Here is a 14,141-nt window from a genome sequence, read left to right as displayed (position 1 = left end):
GAAGATGGTGACAGAGAACTTCACTCTTACACCGTTTACCAGCCAAAAGTGTGAGTTAGAGGAACTGATACCGAAGCGTGGGCTGAGCCCGTGACTCATCTGTTCTTGGTGCGATGGTGAAATCGTTGGCGAGTGTCGATAAGGGTTGGTGGGTCATCAGATGATAACGATGACACAGGAACACCACGGGAACGTCCTGTCGATAAGGTGGCGGGTGACTGACTGGTTACCGAGTGGAAGATGTGCAGTGGGTGACAGTGGGTGATAAGGACAAATGGCCCAAAGAGAAGCAGACTTCTTAGGTAGGAATCTGGGAGAAAGGCACAAGGGGGAAGGAGTCACTAACGGGCTCTGGGTTTCGGGGTGCGTCTTCAGCTGTGGCTCGTGACCCACCATCCGGCGTCCAGGAGGAAAATCGCGGCACCCTTGGAATTGAACCATGCCGGGGGCTTGGTAAGGATTTGGACAAAGACACAGCCAAATCGCAGGAGGACTTCTATACCCAGAGATGACTACGTCCCTGGGCCCAGTGGGATGCAGGGAGGAAGTGGTTACAAAACCCGGAAGGCGAGGGCCACCTAAAGAGGACCAGTGACATTCGATGGTGGACATGGTCAGCCCAAAGTAACCTGTAGAGGACTACATACCCGTCCTCGCTGCCCTTCTTCCTGCTGGTCTCCCCCAGGGGGGAGTCCTCATTGCCAATCTAGACTGGAAGCCATGGAGAGGGGACATCACCATCCACACAGGCCAGCTCCCTGGGGCAGAGACGTGACTCACAAGAACGCTCATGAACACTGCACCTGTGGACTTGCTGAGCATCATCTGAGGGACCCTGGCAGCTGGACAAACCCTCTGCAGAGTGGCGGAGGAGGGCCCCCTTGCTGAAACCCGGTGGAGCGTGTCTGGTGTGCTGGGAGCCATTGACACTCACAGGGGACACTGGGAGTAACTGGGAGAAACCAACATCCACCATCTTTGGAGACTTTGGCCAAGTCACATGTTCCGCCATTTACCACCCACTTTTGTCCTTTGCCCAAGTTCTATGTCCCCGAGACAGGGACCATGAAAGTCCCATCAGGGGCGATGCTCTTACAGCGGCCATCATACACACTCACTGAAACCTAGGACCAGCTGCTGCCGGTGTTCTCTGTGCACAGTAGTGGGGGGCCAGGCGTTAACAGTACCCCTGGTCGTCATGTCCCTGCCTCTGCGCCTGGTCAAGGTCCACAGCTGGGCACTCTGGCCACTTCTTCCCAGCATGCATTTCATGTTCCTTAACTCCCTGCCGGGTTACGGGTCAGATGGGGATCTGAGTTGGTAGTGGAGGAGGGGTCAGACGGGGCAGGACACCAGACAGGAAACAGGAAGCAGGTTTGTTTGGCTGCAGCCAGGTTCGGAGGGAAGAGCTTCACTGTCACCAGTTCACCCCCCTGAACCCCGAGTTCAGGCAGTTTCAGGACCTTCTCCCCAGTGTGTAAGGGAGGGGCTCAGAAGCTCACAGTCTGCAGAGTTCACACAGAAGCAGCTTTTTCCTTCACTGTCCTGGGCAACTTAACCCTTCAAGGACCACAGCTGAGAGGGGGAGAGCTTCTCCCCCGTCTCCCTCCCCCGCCCGCTGTCACCGCGGAGCCCAGTTGGCGACTCTTCTTTTCTCTCTGAAAAGGGAACATCTCTGTGAGGCTCCGGCCCAAGGCCAGGGGCCTGGTTAAGAGAATCCGTTGTTCTTACCACACTCTGCATTTGCAGTCACACTTCCCTTGGAAACCTTTACAGATGGTCCCCTATATACATATATTTATGACAGTTCATAAACGTGTGTGAAAAGACTCGTAAAGGGGTGTTGGGAACCTGGAGTGCTGATCTCCTTCAGGTCCGGGACCAAATTTAGTTATTGTAAGATAGAGCCCCAGGACACAGGAAGCTCAACTTCACTGAAGTCTTCTGTGGAGGTCCTTTTGCTGATAGTCCCAAGATCAATTAGGGTGGAGATTTCTGGAGGAGCTTAATGAAGATTTTCTATGGAGGAGGGGGTGCCACTATGGTAGAGTGGCCCGGGCTTTGTTCCTGTGGCATCTGAGCCCTCACTAGCCTGTGTATATCACCTCACCTCAGTATCCCACCGGTCAGGACTGCTGGTTAAGGAGACACCGGAGACCCCAGGGCGGGCGACAGAGGCACCTGGTCTCCTTTGTGTGCAACAACCTCATCTCCCCTTGGTGACAGCAGTTGCTCCAGCCAACACACCAACCCTTTCTCCACCTCTTGGCTCCATGGCACAAGGACTTTCAAATGGCTCTGGTTTCTTAATGGGTCACATTGCTATGTCTCCTGAATTTTAATATTGCCATTCAGTTGTAAATTCAATTGTGATCATCTTCTCTGGATATCAATTTTTAGGGAGTGTGCTTTTAAATCTCTAAAAGCCTGCGGTGTTTTTTAAACGTTTTTGCTAAATATAACCAACAGAAAGTGCGTAAAAAGAAAAATATCTGGAAATGAACAAGCTAAGTTTCCAAAATCAGAAGCAAAAATAAGGGATAATCAAATTAGCTCAGAGAAAGAAGAAATGGATAATAAAGATGACCACAGAACCTGACATCAGCAACCACAAAAAAACACAGCACCAAAGGTCAACGAGGCCCCAAAGAGACTCTCTGGGAAGTCGCTGGTGAGGATAAAAACAAGAAAATAAATGGCATTGGGAATGAAAAAGAACCGCGATTATAGATACAGCCGAGACTTAAAGATACTAACAGAACTTCATCAAAAACTTTAGACCTTCAGTTTTTAAGTTCAGATTAAACAAACACTTAGAATAATATAATTTCTTTTTTTAAAAATAATCAAGAGATTCAGCATTCTGAATTTTCCTTTAACTCTTAAATAAACTGAAGGAGAACTGTTTCCTTACGAGGCCCACACACAGTTCCGCTGAACATTCCGATAACATATTATGCCGAGATTACCAAAAAATCTTCCAGAAAATAAAAACTTAAAACACTTCCCAACTCATCTATGCAGGTAGAATGATCCTGATGCCTGCCTTAGTTCATTGTTACAGAACTGTAGCAGAATATTGCAGACTGTTACTTTACACAGGACAGAACTGACTTCTCAAGGTTCTAGAGTTGGGAAGTGGATGGTCAAGGAGGGCAGCAGATTAGGACCCACACTTCTGTTTCCAAGATGGCAACTTGGACAGCGGGTCCTCAGGAGGGAGGCGCACTTTGTTCTCACATGCAGAAGAGCAAAAAGAGAGCGAATCCTTTACAACCACATTGCTGCGTTCACAAGGGCTCTCCCTACATGGTTGGGATGTTCAAAAGCCCTGAACATTTCCTGAAGGTCTTACCTCCCAACACAGTTATGTTGAGGATTCTGTTTTCAACACATGAATATTGAGGAATGTACTCAGAACATTGCAATGTCCACACGGACAAAAATAATGCAAGTAGTAAAAAGTAGAAGCCAACTGCAGATAGGAACACAGAAATCTTAGCCAACCAAATCTAGCCAGGTACAACTCCCGCCAGTACACGAACACAAGTTCTTCTGCTAGATTTAACCTGGGCAAATAGGGGAGGCTTAACAATTCTACATGTGTCTCTAGGATTCATCATCACGGAGGAGAATAAAGTAGTAAAATGCCATCATTCCAAAGATGTGGTAAAAAGAATTTGATACCATTTAAGAGTCATTCATAATTTAAATCACACACTCTACACATAAGGACACACTTCTTGGAGTAAATAAAAGGGACGTCCTTAACTTAATAAAGGCCACGTGGTCAGGAAAACCGACAGCAAACATCATTCTCAAAGGGAAAACATTAGAATGTCAACAATTTCATTACAGGGCAGGAGGGGCGGGGGTGCCCATCATCTCATCTGCTCAACCCTGGAGGCCCTGGCCAGCCCAGCAGGGCATGGAAAAGAAATTAGAGTATGAGGATCAGAAGGCAAAAGCATACCTGCCATTACTCACATTTGAAATAATTTTCTATATTGAAAACCCGAGAGAATGTGTAGGCAGATTGTTAGATGTGATAATGGTTTCACTGTGGAGCTGATTCTATTCATCCCCAAAGTTGATCGCCTTTCTATATGATAGCTATAAGCAACTTGAAAGAATTTCGTATAAGACATGTCATTTACAGCATCAATGATATCTGTAGGGTCCTCGGAAATAAATTTAACTAAACGCGTGTAAGACTTGTCTGTATAAAATTGAAAAGCAAGGAGAAAATTAAAGAAAATAGGAATCAGTGGAAAAACGGCTCGTGGTCACAGCTAGGATGCCACATGGATGTCAGTTCTCCCAGCTGACCCCTGACCTCAGAGATCCAGACACCAGATGCAATCTGAAAAGCTAGCCACTGATTTCTCTCTGTGTTGCTGTTGCTGTGTTTTTGCTTAGAATTTCGTCCACTTCTGCGAAAAGGACAAAGAACTTGCCATAGCCAGGGTCCTCTGGAAGAGGGGTAGAGGGATGGTGATGCCCAGGTGCAAGACTTATTATAAAGCAATTAGAGTGAAACAGTGTGGTCTTGGCACAGGGACCTGCAGCTCACGGGTGGAAAAGCCTCGAGAGCACAGCGATCCCATGCGCACGTGGTACTTGAGTATCAATGGGGAGGTTTTGCAGACGGGCTGGGAAGAGGAGAAACAAAGTCTCAGAACAATGTATGGGCAGGTGCTCGATTCATGGAGCGTGCATAAATGAGATTGGCACCCTAGAACCATTCCAAAATCCCCTTTTGGGTGCATTATATTGTAAGAGGGAAAAGCACACGTTTGTGAAGATTTACAGAGTACTATCTATATATATTAGGATAGGGATGGATTTCCTAAATAGAACAAATTGTTTTTTTAAAAAAAACCTATTAATAGGGCTGGGGATGTGGCTCAAGCGGTAGCCTGGGTTCGATCCTCAGCACTGCATACAAACAAAGATGTTGTGTCTGCCGAGAACTAAAAAATAAATATTAAAAAATCTCTCTCTCTCTCTCTCTCTCTTAAAAAAACCTATTAATAAATAAGACTACATTAAAATTAAGGCATCTTAATTAAGCAAAAGCTCAACAAAATACTGGAAAACATTTGCAAGGCATATGACGGAGGAAAGATTAGCCTCCAGTTGTAAAAAATTCCCACATATCAACAAGAAAAACACAATTAGATTAAAACCAGGTATAACCAGGAGTGGCATTCCACTTAAAAGCAGAAAACACATGGCCAATAAATGCATGAAGAGATGGTCTGCAGTCACAAGAGAAATGCAGATTAGTTCCATCTTTGGAAAACCTTCTGTGATGATTTTGTGGTCAGTTATTCACTTATGACTCAGCCATGAACTCTCAGACCTGAGCAGGAGGTATAAACAGGACAGTTCTTGCCGTCTCTCTTTGTCGTTGCCCCCCATAAAGGTAAACAAACCCAGCGTCTGTCTGGAGAACACCTGTACTGTAATTTCATGATGGCACAAAACATAATTGAATTAAAAAAAATCAAACTTTGGAAGAAGATGATTCTGGTTAGGTTTGGTTTGGTTTTGGGGTTCTGGGGTTGAGCTCAGGAGCACTTAACCACTGAGCCACATCCCCAGCCCATTTTCAGATTTTATTTAGAGTCAGGGTCTCACCAAGTTGCTCAGGGCCTTGCTAAGTTGCTGAGGCTGACCTTGAACTCGCCATCCTGCCTCAGCCTCCCAAGCTGCTGGGATTACAGGCGTGGGCCACCGCACCCAGCACGATTCTGTTTTTATGCAACCCAAAACCATGACCAGAAATAGCCGATGCAAATTTCAGGACTAGGGTTATTTCTGGTGAGTGAACAGCTATGGAGCATATCACACATTAGGGCTTATACCTGTCACGTATATTCTTTTGCATGTCTCAAATATGACATTAAAAATGTACAGATGAAAGGTTTCAAAATTGGTTTCCATCAAAGAGTCACATTCTCTAATTTTCAGAACTTTGCTTCGTTTGTGTGGACTAATTACTTTGATCTGCTGGGACAGAACACTTTCCCTCCCTCACGTGTAATAATGCTCTCTAGGAGAAGGGTGGTATCTCACCACGTTACAGAGCACGCTGACCCGATCAGGGGAACAGAGCTCCCATCCCCTGTGGCTTCTGTCCGGAGGCTTCGAGCTCCTCTGCTTAGTTCTTCCTAAAATCCATAAAAGTTACTATGAGCTCCAGGGACCCCGGGCTGTAACCCCAGGGCTCACACCTGCTCTCTCCCTGTGTTTGGTACCCATTTTCCAAGCTCCTCCAAACCCCTCTCTCCTGCACCTTCCCCGTCTCTGGTCACCACTGTCCCACACTTGGGTGGACTTCAGTTTCCTGCGTGAGAACCCGCCGTGTGTCCATCTGTGTCCAGCTTATTTCTCTGAGCGTGATGTCCTCCAGTCCCACCCATGGAAATTTGCAGCCGGTGACTCAGGTCAGCCCTCTCTCTCCCGGCTCCAGAGGCACGTGGCAGGAGTGAGGGACGCCTCTCACTGCCCAGAAGTGTTGGCACCATGCAGTCACCCAGAAGGAGTGACTTCAGTCCTTTGCGGAGGCCAAGGCTGCAGGAGGTGACCTGTGAAGGTGACCTCGTGTGCTCTTCTGCTCCGCTGGCCGACATGATGGAAGTGAGGGACTTTCCTGAAGACGGGGCGGGATGAGCCTGGGGCGTGGGAGCCTCTCCCTGGGGAGAGAGGAGGCCCAGCTGCCCGTGTGGTGCGGAGGCCCGGGCTCTCTTCCCAGACGGAAAACCTGGGGAGTTTCCACTTGTGAGATTCAGGCTGTGACCGCATCTCCCTGCAAAAGTGCCGCACGGCCATGGTTCCGAGCTGTGTCCTCGGGGTCAGTGAGGGATGGGCCAAAGGAAGGAAGGGTGGTGTGGCTGGACGCGGAGGGCGTCCAGGAAGGGGACAGTGTGTGCTAAAAAGGAAAGGCAGGCAGCTACCCACCCGGAGCCCGCCAGGAAGAGAAGCAGGGAGGCTTGGGGTCTGTCTCCCCCTCTTCCTAGCTGCACGACTTGGGCAAGAGACTTGGTTTCCCCATCTGAGAAATGGGCTCCTCCCTTTGTGGAAGGGTTTTGTGAAAATAGGGAAATACCTTTTGTCCATTGCATGGCACACAGCACCCGCTAGGTAGATGCAGACCTAATTAAAGAAGGCCCCCTAAAGACGCTGTCCGGGGTTTAGAAAAGAGACACTGAGCAATATGACATGGTGACCCTGGCACAGCAGCACTGGGCACAGTGCACACTGGTGGGCCCTGGGGAATGGCAGGCACCTCCATCACACCTCCCCTGCTCTCACTGTCCCTCTGCCCAACTGGCCCTGCAGCAATTCCTCTGAGAAGCATGAAACTGTCCAGGAACTGAGTGGTGACCAGGTGGTGATTGCTAAGTGGCCTTTCACCAGCTGCGTGCTGTTTACGGGACTCCTCGGCAGGTTTCCTGCAGGACGGTCTGGGCTTGTCCATCCACCCAGCAGGACACTTGGCCCCACATACATTTGGCGGGTCTGCCTGGGACTTGTGTCCCCTCCTGCTTGGAAAGGGGGGCCCTCGAGGAGCAACGTGAGCCTTGCCCATCCCGACACCTTTCCACCTTGCAGCCTGGGCAATCAGAACCCTGTGACCTCCATTCCTGACTCAGGGTCCCTGAGGTCAGTGTGCGTGTGCACGTGTGTGCGTGTGTGCATGTGTGTGCGCGCCTGTGTGTTGGGAGAGGGGCTGGGTGGGGAATACCAAAGCAGCAGGACCCCCACAGGAGGAGCGAGGTGAGAGTCGTGCAGAAACAGCCAAACGTTTCTGAAATCTGGACCCAGGGGACCCAGTGTCCCCGCAGCGCTGTCCCTGTCTACCTGTTGAGCCCTTTTCCCACACTTTGGCCGGTTGCCGCCCTCCTTCCTGACCCACTGTAGAGCACTCACACTGTCTTATTTAGCTGCGTCCCCCATTGCCACGGAGGTCCCGACCCGGTGCCTAGTGCACGTTCTTGCAGACATGTGTCCCCAGCCCGTCCTTTGCACTGTGTGGTCACGTGGCGTTGCTTTCAGTGGTGACCTTTCCTCCACTCTGGGAGGCCGTCTCTGGGTGGCTGTCTGGGTCTCAGAGCAGAGAAGACACGGGAATTCCCTGGCTCTTTTGGCCAAAGGAACCTGCCCTCGGTTTATTTCCTTAATTTCCTCCTGGATACATCACCTGTTGGTGCCAGCTGCCACTCAATTGTCTCAGCTCCAAAGCTGCCCTTGGGGCTCTGTTGGTGCCCCGCTGGTCCTGGGGCTCCCCAGCGGGGGCCGCTCCAGGGGTGCACTGCTCTCCAGGCACAGAGGGGCTCTGCGGCTTGTTTGGCAGCAGCAGGACTGGCTTCATGGAGACCCCCGCTTCCCCACCCAAGACACCCGCCAGGGCTGGACAGTGCCCCTCCTACCGTTTGCTGGGTTCTCCTCCCTGTTTCTGAGTCTCTGTCACCCAGCTTCCCCCTCTGTGCCCCACCCCCAGCTGCCTCCAGCAGCTGCTGCTCCTCGGCTCCCTCTTTTCCTTCTTTTGAAACTTATTTAACTTGATATTTAATGAACAACTCCTGCTCCGGTCACCGATGAGACTTGTGCCTCTGCCCAGAGGTGACTGGCGGGACAGTGTGCCTTCCTTCTGTCTGTTGCTGGGTCCTTCTCTGGGCCCTGGTTTGTGTTCCAGGTCTAAGCCCAGAAAGCAGTGGTTCTCCTGCTCTGTCCCCACCTTCCTGGGGACAGAGGTCTGCCAGCCACACTGCTCTTAGTTCCAGGAAATGATAGCAGCAGCCCGTGTGTGCGTCTGTTGAGGCCACGAGGTTCCTTATTTCTGTTTTCTCAGATCTGTTCCACGGAGCAGATGTCAGCATCGTCACCACAGAGTAGACAGAACACTGAAACCCAGGACGGGTGAGATGTGCCCAAGAGCGGGTCGTGGTGGTAGGTGGCTGGGCCAGGCCGCTGACGCCACGGTAGGCACGTCCCCATTGGCTGGTGCCAGCTTTGCATCCCAGTCCTGCCGCAAACGGGATGAGGCCGAGGTCCTGGACGGGTGTCGTGGAATGACAGGCTGAAAGGAAGGAGACAGTGACCCAGGCGCTAAGGGTCAGTGGTGCCAGCATCACCCAGGGACGGGGTGCCTGGTGCCGTGAGCTTCCAAGAGGCAGGAGTGTGTGGAAGGGGCGTGGGGAGAAACAGCCTCCGATAGAGGGCCGCGAGGGCTGTCCTCAGGGGACGTGTGAGGTGTCACTCGCTGGGTGGCTTACACAGCAGGGACGTGTCCTCTCCACCCTGGGGGCAGGAGGTCTGAGGTCAGGAGGCAGCAGGGCTGCTCCCCTCCAAGGGCTGTCTGCAGGAAGGTTCTGCTCCAGGGCTGTCCTCCTGGCTCGCCACGCGGGGGAGACACGGTGTTGTGTGTGTGTGAGTGTTAGTGTGTGTGTGAGTGTTAGTGTGTGTGTGAGTGTTAGTGTGTGTGTGAGTGGGTGTGTGTGTGAGTGTGTGTGAGTGGGTGTGTGTGAGTGTGTGAGTGTGTGTGAGTGGGTGTGTGTGTGTGTGTGTGAGTGTTAGTGTGTGTGAGTGGGTGTGTGTGTGTGAGTGTGTGTGTGTGAGTGTGTGTGAGTGTTAGTGTGTGAGTGTGTGTGAGTGTGTGTGTGTGAGTGTGTGTGAGTGTGTGTGTGTGAGTGGGTGTGTGTGAGTGTGTGTGAGTGTGTGTGAGTGTGTGTGTGTGAGTGTGTGTGTGAGTGTTTGTGTGTGAGTGGGTGTGTGTGAGTGTGTGTGTGTGAGTGGGTGTGTGTGAGTGTGTGTGTGTGTGTGAGTGTGAGTGGGTGTGTGTGTGTGAGTGGGTGTGTGTGAGTGTGTGTGTGTGAGTGTGTGTGAGTGTGTGTGTGTGAGTGTGTGTGTGTGAGTGTTAGTGTGTGTGTGTGTGTTAGTGTGTGTGTGAGTGGGTGTGTGTGAGTGTGTGTGTGTGTGAGTGTGTGTGTGAGTGTGTGTGTGAGTGGGTGTGTGTGAGTGTGTGTGTGTGTGAGTGTGTGTGTGTGTGTGAGTGGGTGGGTGTGTGTGTGTGTGTGTGTGAGTCTGAGAGAGAGAGAGAGAGAGAGGGAGAGAGAGAGGGAGAGAGAGGAGTAAGCACATCCTAGAGAGAAGCGGGACAGGTCCCCACTGATGGTGGGTCCAGGTGGGGACAGGGGCCATGTGAGCCTCCTCTACCAGCTCCTCTACCGTGACTCCAGCCAGGGCCATGCCACAGGGTCCCCGTGCTGTGCAGCCAGCACCGCACACCAGCCCTCCCAGGTCCCCCAGAGGCCGCGCCAGGCCTCTCCCCGCATCCCCCCAGCACCCCTTTCATTCTTTCACGGAACACGGCCTTCAACCCCAGAGAACAGCGTCCTCAGTGACGACCCCGATTCCTGCCCCGCAGTCTCGCAGCCGAGCCACCTGCCCCGAGCCCGCAGCCAGCAGCTCGGAAGCGTCTTCAGTCCTGAGCTGAGCAGGAGGCATCTCCAGGGGCACCACGGTTTCTGGGGACCTCTGGGGCCTCTGTTCTCCCTCCTGGGCAGTGGGACCCACTCACTCCTGACAGCAGAGAGCCTACACTCCTTCCCACGCCAGGTTCTTGGTCCCCAAAAGCTCAGGGGGAGGCCTGCCCTGCCCTGTGCTCCACCCCAGGTCGCGGCCATGAACCCGGGGCTGCTGGACAAGGCCCTGGGCTGGGGGCCCAGCTCCCCGCTCCTCAGAAGGAGCCTGCTCTCCCGACACTGTGGCCAACCTGGGGTGGGCACGTCCCTCTCCGTGGGTGACTCCTCCAGCCACTGGTAATTGCTGGAAGTCCCTCTGCCCTGAGTCGGGGACCTGCCCTAGAAGGGAGCACTGCTCCCCAGCGGGGTTCTCTGGGAGTCTCCCTGAGAGCAGCTGCCGATCTGTTCTGCTCAGGGCCGATGTCCACAGGCCCTTATCTTCCTCGGGACTCAAACCACTGGGCTTGGTTCCTCCTATCTCCCTCACCACCTTGGTCTGCCCTCAAAAAGCAGCAGGTGGTTTTGGGGGAGAGAGGCTTGGCCTCCCCTGCAGTACCCCCATTCTGAGCTCAGGATGCCCCAGCAGTGGGGAGATGTGTGCCAGGCACTTTTCTGGCCTGGGAAGAGCTTTCCTGGCCCAGGGCGAGGCCGAGAGATGGACGTGATGGGGGTGGGGAGCAGAGTGCCATCCTGAGACCTTCAAACACAAACTGTGCTCCAGGCGGGGACGGCAGACCGCTCTCCCTGCCAGGGAACCTGCGCCTTTCACAAACACGTTCCCTGGGCGGAGACCAGGGCCGGCTGGCGGCATTTACCCTGGGAATCTGAGCTCCCGGACTTGCTCAGCTCTCCACCTCGGGAGCTGTGCTGCATGGCAGGCCCTAGGACTGCTCTGATCCGACCTCGTGGCAAACAGCTGAACGCGTGGAAAACCTCGGCCACCAGAGTCCCTTCAGGCTCACCCAAGCCCCATAAACAAAACCACAGGGAAATTCCAAAATGAAGTGAATACTAGCCAGAGGTCGTGCCCACCGCGTCCTTCAAAGACACAGGCCAGGAAGAGGCAGGATTCTAAAGGACAGTGCTCACCGAGGACCAGACCTGAGTCCGGGGTAGGAATGTTGGTGGTGGCGGCATAGGGGTATCCATCAGAGGGCCATCTCGATAAGAGGGGAAGGGAGCGGGTCAGGGAGTCGAAGAGAAAATCAGATGGCGCATTCCTACTCCTGAAACCCCCAATCCGAAATGCTCCAAACTCCAACACCAGCGAGGGTCAACATGGTCCCACAAGCGGAAAATTCCACACCTGACCCTGCCACAGTCCAAAGGCATACCGTACAGGGTTAGACTCGGGCTCTTCCTCAAGGGATCTCATTGTGCATATGCAAATATTCCAGCTATCTCATTATGTGTATGCAAATATGCCAAAATTCAAAATCTGCATCACTTTTGGCGCCAAGCACTCAATCTGTGGGAGTTAAAGTTAACCCTGACCGTAAAGCGGTCAGATCTAGGGCAGAGAGAAGACAAGGGAGGCCGCAATCAAGCCAAAGTGGAGGGCGGACTCCTACCCTCAGGAAGAGGGGACCCGCAGCAGAGGGAAGCTGGGCCAGGCGGAGTAAGGTCTCCACCAAGGCCACTTGCCCAGTGCCACTCTGGCTGCCTGGGCCACCAGGGCAATGGCGTTGTAATGAGCAAAACCCAGCCCAGGGGGGGGAGGGGAGGGGAGGGGAGGGGAGGGGAGGGGAGGGGAGGGGAGGGGAGGGGAGGGGAGGGGAGGGCAGCTCAGAGTGAGGCCAGCTCAGAGTGAGGCCGCCCATCCTGAGGCACACAGAGTCAGGCCGCCCATCCTGAGGCACACAGAGTCAGCTGCTATCCCCAACCCCATCAGAACCTCAGTGATCTGTCAGCCCATCTGTTAGCCCACGATGTGCATGATGGTGACAGAGGAAGAGAATTACCGTGAGTGGCTTTGACTGACCAGGTCCCACGGTCCCAGGGCCGGGGACAGGAATGCATTTTATATCTGCAATCTGAGGATTTCAGTGTCTTGGGGACCTGCGTCCACTGTGGGTTGTCCCTGCTTGCTCTCTCCAGGGTGGCTTGTCCCCTTGGAGCCTGGCGATTGTAATTACAGGCTCCTGTAGGGAGGATGGGACGAGGTGGAAAGTCAACAAGGCTAGGGTCAGTCCCTTGCCCAGGGCTGCGGCTGGCTGCCTCTGGCCTTGGGCTGCGCTGGTGACCGTGACTCCAGGTTCAGCTGCCCCGCCTCAAGCACCAGTTCAGCCTGAGCGTCTGCTTTTCCTACCAGGTGGCCGGCCCCGTCCCTCCTCCCACCCCAGACCTCAGACCCCGAGCCAAACTTCCCTCTCTTCCTGCTGAGCCCGGGAACCCCAGATTCCATGCAGAGCAGAGCGAGGCAGTGGCCCAAGGACAGGGTCCTCATCTTTCATAAACGGAAGGACCTGAGGCCCTCCCAGAGACCAGGGGAGGAACAGGTGTGGGTTCGCAGCAGGTGAGGAGGAGAAAGGGCCCAAGGTGAGCCGAGGCACTGGGGAGCCAGGAGACACCTCGCTTGAGGGACGGCCAGTGACACAGGAGGCGGCCAAGGACCTGCGGGAGACCTGCTGGGGAGGAGAAGGAAATGGGAAGGTGAGCCCAGGAAGGGAGACCAACCGGGGCCGGGGCTGGGGGAGGGAGGTCCCTGCTGTGCCCGGTGGCACCCGCTCCTCTGGGTGAGGAAGAAGCGGGAGGTGAGGCACCATGACGGTCACTGGAGACAAGAAACCAGTGTCCGTCTGCCGAGCAGGCTGGCCCCGGCCGTCCCCTGTGGTTCTCTGGCCTGCCCTCCCCGAGCACCCGGGCCCCCGCTGGCTCTGCTTCTGTTTGCAGCCCCCCCCTCGCTGATGACCCACAGCACCTGCCCACCTCGTGTCCACCGCGGCTTGTGACCTCCCCTGAAGACGGAGGAGTCCTGAAGACAGAGACTCTGGTGGCTTCGGTCACTGCTATGTCCCCCGTGTGCAGAACCAGGGATTGGCACCAGCAGGTGTTCAGAAAGGGCGGCTGAATGAGTTGTAGGCAGGACGGGGTTGAGAGGAACCGAGCCAAAGGAAGGTGTTGGCTTTAAAGATGGCTGCAGCTAGGAGAAACTCTCCTGGGAACAGAGGAGGGAGAAGCGGAAAGTGAGGCCCGGAGGCCTCAGGGAGGTGACTTCAGGGCTGGCTCGGTTGGGGGAACTGGGAGCCTTGAGGTGGGCGGGAAGGATCCTTAACTGGGAGGGGCTCTGGGTCAGCACCTGGGGCGTGGGACCCCGGGGGTGACGGTCACTGTGTGGCACAGTGTGAGTGTACCCTGGAGTTGTGCCACAAGGCCACCCTGTGAAGAAGAGCTGGTACCAAGGGGACAAGAGGCAGGACTGCCCAGTGGGAAGCTCTTCGAGACACAATTAAGACCTGGCCTGGGGGTGGCGGAGAGGACAGGGAGAGAGGGCAGACCTCTGAGGCCTTTCCAGAGCAGAATGGACACGATTCAGACCTGGCCACAGTGGGGGAAGGTAAGAGGCCGGAGGGACCGGATGTCAATAGTTGAAGGAAGGACCTTCAAGCA

Source organism: Urocitellus parryii, chromosome 5, assembly GCF_045843805.1.
Source record: "Urocitellus parryii isolate mUroPar1 chromosome 5, mUroPar1.hap1, whole genome shotgun sequence".
NCBI classification, from domain to species: Eukaryota; Metazoa; Chordata; class Mammalia; order Rodentia; family Sciuridae; genus Urocitellus; species Urocitellus parryii.
The sequence above is the reverse complement of the archived record's forward strand: the minus strand, read 5'-3'. Positions refer to the sequence as shown.